Genomic DNA, 4827 nt, shown 5'->3' with positions numbered 1-4827 from the left:
AAGAGTCAAGGACTGAGTTACTCTCTGTGGAATTCCCAGCCTTTGACCTTCTGTTGCAATCACAGTACTAATGTGGCTGGTCCAGCTCAGTTTCTTGTCAATGGTAATCCCCAGGATGCTGATGGGAGGGGTTCTGTGATGCCAATGCCATTGAATGTCAAGAGGAGATGGGTAGATTCCCCCTTTTTGGAGATGGTCATTGCCTAGAACTTGTGTGGCCTGAATGTTCGTTGTCACTTATCATCCCAATCTGAATCTTGTCTAGGCACAGGGTGCTTCAGTATCTGCAGAGTTGCAATTGGAGCCGAATACTGTGCAATCATCAGCTAACATCACCATTTCTGACCTTATGTTGGAGGGAAGATCATTGATAAAGCAGCTGAAGATATTTGGGTCTAACACACTGCCCTGAAGAACTCCTACAGCGGTATCCTCAGAGCTGAGATGATTGGTCTCCAGCAACCACAACCATCTTCCATCATGATTGTTATGGCTCCAACCAGTGGAGAGTTTTCCCCAGTTTCCCATTGACTTAAATTTTGTTAGAGCTCCTTGATGCCACACTTGGGTCAAGTGCTGCCTTGATGTCAAGGGCAGCCACTCTCATCTCAACTCTGGAATTCAGTTCCTTTGTCCATGTTTGGACCAAGATTGAAATGAGGTCAGGACCTGAGTGGTTCTGATGGAACCAAAATTGTTTGTTGATGAGTAAGTTCCACTTGATTGCACTGCTGATGACCCCTTCCATCGCTTTGCTGATGATTGAGAGTAACCGATGGATGGTAAATAACTGGATTGGATTTTTCCTGCTTTTTGTGAGCAGGACATACCTGGGCAATTTCCACATTGTCAGGTAGATGCCAGTGTTGTAGCTGTCCTGGATTAGCTTGGCAAGGTGTGTGGCTAGTTCTGGAGCATAGGTCTTGAGTTCTACGAATGGAATGCTATCGAGGCCCATAGCGTTTACAGTATCCAATGTACTCAGCTGTTTCTTGATATCATGTGGAGTGAATCAAGTTGGCAGAAGACTGGAAACTGCGATGCTGGGGACCTCAGGGGGAGGCCAAGATGGATCATGCATTTGGCACTTTTGGCTGAAGATAGTTGCAAATGTTTCAGTTTTATCTTTTGCACTCACATGCTGGGCTCTACAATCATTGAAGATGAGGATGTTTGTGGAGCCTCTTCTTCCAGTTAGTTGTTAAATTGTCCATCACCATCCAAACCTTCGCATGACAAGGCTGCAGAGCTTTGATCTGATCCATTGGTTGTGGAATCGTTTAGCTCTGCCTACTGCAAGCTGCTCCCATTGTTTGCATGCATGTGCTGTAGTTTCACCAAGTTGGCACCTCAGTTGTTGTTGTTCCTGGCATGCTGTCCTGCATTCCTCAATGAATCAAGGTTGACTCCCCAGCTTGATAGTAATGGTAGGGTGAGGGAAATGCCAGGCCATGATGTTACAGAGTGTGATGGAATAGAATGCTGTGCTGGCTCACAGCATCTCATGGATGCCCTGTTTTGAGCTGATAGGTTTGTTCTGATTCTAGCCCATGTAGCACAGTGCTCAAGCCACACAACAGGATGCATGGTGTACTGTATTGAAAATTGCATTATGCATTTTGTCCTCTTAAAACTACCACACACATGTAATAGCAGAGGAAGTCTAGAAGGAGAATAGAGGAGTCCATGTTTTAACATCATGTGCAGCTGTTCTGCTCCTTGCTGGACCTTACTATTTCTTCCAATAACATCACAGACAGTATCAGGCAGGTGGTCACTCCTACCAATACTGTTATGGACAGGTGTACCTGTGCAATGTGAAGATGACATCAAGTAGGTTTTCCCTCTTGTTCTTTTCCTTACCACCAGATGCAGGCCAAGTCTGGCAGTTATGTTCTTCAGGGCTTGGCCAGCTTGGTCAGTAGTGGCATTACCAAGCCACCTTTGATGATGCATATCGATGCCTACTCCCAGTTATATTTTGTAGTCTTGCTACTCTCAGGGCACAATTTTCCCGTGGGCGTGCGGTGGCACATCCACGCGTTAAAATGACATGCGGTGACATCGGACAAGCGTCCCAACATCATCGTGCGCCATTGTGATATTTTGTTGGGCGGGCGCGTGATGATACCTGCTGCACGTCCGCCATTAATTAACGGGCCACTCAAGGCCCTTGACTCACCAATCAACGCCGATTTTTTGGCACCTGTGCAATCTTCAGGTCGGTGCACGAGCGCAATGGGCAGGCGGGTAGGACACATTTATATAAACCTCATCCACGGGCAGGATAAGAGGGCTCACTGGAGTTGCAAGTGTGGTCTCTCAAGTATTGATTTTTCAAAGTTTTTGAAACTTGCCTGTGTGATCTGCAATACTTCAGGACGCACACCAGCTGCTTTTTCTGGACTTATAACCTTCAGGTCAGCACTCTGCTGTGAGGAATCTTTTTTGGGCCTGCAGGTTTCAGTAAGTCTTCCCTTAGCCTGGGAATGGGAGCTGAACTGACCATGGGAGGCACCTCCCCTGAGGAGGAAGGGAGGTCTAGAAGGGGGAGGGGGCCAGGATTGCACATTCAGCCTCCAGGGGAGCCACCTTTGGGAGGGCAGGCACAGGCACAAGGGGTGCAGGGCCAAGAGGCAGACCAAGGCAGAAGGGGCTGCAGAAAATGGCACTATCCTGCTGCCAGGGTATACAGATGGCGAAGCAGCTACCTCAATACGTCTGAGGTGCTGTGCCGAAGGAGGCTCCGTCTCTCAAGGGAGACAGTCAACTATATCTGTCAGATGATTGGGCCTGAGATCTCCCCTAACTGTATGGGCAGACACCCCATGCCAGTGGCTCTAAAGGTCACAATTGCTCTCCACTTCTATGCCTCTGGCTTCTTCCAGGGCTCAGTGGATGATCTTTGCGCTGTCTCCCAATCAGCTGTCCACACTTGTGTCAAGCAGGTTACAGACACTCTGTTCAGCCGTGCATTGACTTTCATTCACTACTGTTGGGATCAGGAAAGCCAGACACAGGAAAGGATTCCACTCCATGAATGTGCGGATAGTGTGTGATCACAGGATGCTGATTCTACAAGACTGTGCAAGGTACCCAGGTAGCTCCCATGACACCTACATCCTCAGACATTCCCAGGTGCAGGGGCGCTTCACTGCTCCGGCCCGGCTGGATGGATGGCTGCTGGACGACCTGGCGGGCTGAGTGCGCCCGCCGTCGCCCACCCACTCCTGCAATGCATGGGAGTCGTGAAGTACACTGGGCGGGTCCTAATTGGCCCACCCACGTAAAATGGTGGCGATCGGGTCCATGCCCGCCCGGTTCCGCTCCACCCCTAACCCCCGACATCAAGAAAATCCTGCTCTCAATGTTTCTTCCAAGTGGCGTTCAACATGGAGGAGCACTGATTCATCAGCTGAGGGTGGGGATGGGAGGGCATGGTAGGTGATAATTAGTAAGATGTTTCCTTGCTCACGTTTAACCTGATGCCATTCAACTGCATAGAGCCCAGAGTCAATGTTGAGGATTCCCAGGGCCAATCTCTCCTGACCCTATACCCCTGTGCCACCACCTCTGGTATGTCCTTTTCCACTGGTGGAAAATACCCAGGGATGGTGATGGAGAAGTCAGGGACATTGGTTGTAAGGTATGCTTTGGTGAGTATGATTATTTCAAGCTGTTGTTTGACTAGTCTGTGGGACAGCTCTCTCAATTTTGAAAGATGCACAATTTCTTTGTATAAACAAAATGCATGCCAAGGACAGCAAGTAAATTCATTGTTAAGCAGTTAGTTGTTATATCATTTGCTGTTAAATTTTGTCATGGAACTATAATAATTTTCATAATATTATTGTGGGATATTGTAAAGTAGGTTTATAGGGGTCAGTATGGATGATTTTGTCTGTGTGTGATTTAATTGAATTGGACTTAGCTAGACTGCAAGCTTGAAATTATCAAAAGGAGTCAAGTGTAGAAGGGTACTTGATATGCTAATGAGTAAACATGGATAAGGTATATAAGGTGTGAAGGTATGCACATAAAGTGTGAAGGTAATTTGCATTTTTAGATGAAGTAGTTGTTTGGTTTTCAAAGGATGTTTGCAACTGGCAAGATAAGCAAGGCCAAGCAGTGTGTTTATTTTTCCCAAAAGGAAAGTGATCATGTTGGCAACATGAAAGATTTTTGTATAATGTAAAAGTAAATTTGCAAAGACATAGGGAACAATAGAATTTACAGATTAAAGAGAGAGAAACATACAAAAGAGGAATGAAAGTCTATGTTGGGGAGCCATTTAAGATCTAACAGGAATGTGTGAAACAGCCTTGAAAAAGCCTCTAGCCATTTTTTCGAAAGTCTGCTGTGTCCAGTAAATAAAATTAGAGAAAAACCTTTGGAATTACACTGTTGAGTGGGTGTTGTGGTAACTTGCTGACTCGCTTTTTAAATCTAAAATCTATTTTGGACTGTTGCCTTAAAGGGGGTGTACAGTTGAGAGTTATGTTAATTAAGAATTTTAGGATTTGTTGTAGTATTAAATAACTGTAATCTTATGAATGCGCTTGAACCCTTTTCTTTTGTTAATAAATAGTTTAATCTAATTTTTAAAATCTCTAAAGGCCTTAGTGGACTCATTGCTTCTGAATTCAATGCACACATCTTATTGTAATAAATACAAATTGCAAAACCGTTGTGATAGCGTGACCAAGTTCCCCTTGTGGATTTGGTCTGCCTGGCACACATCACCTGTCACATCATAACAATTTGTTCAGCAATCACAATATATTAGTTTAGATCAAGACATATGAAAACTCTATGGCAGCAAATGGG

Source organism: Carcharodon carcharias, chromosome 2 (assembly GCF_017639515.1).
Source record: "Carcharodon carcharias isolate sCarCar2 chromosome 2, sCarCar2.pri, whole genome shotgun sequence".
NCBI lineage: Eukaryota > Metazoa > Chordata > Chondrichthyes > Lamniformes > Lamnidae > Carcharodon > Carcharodon carcharias.
This window is presented reverse-complemented; position numbering follows the sequence as displayed.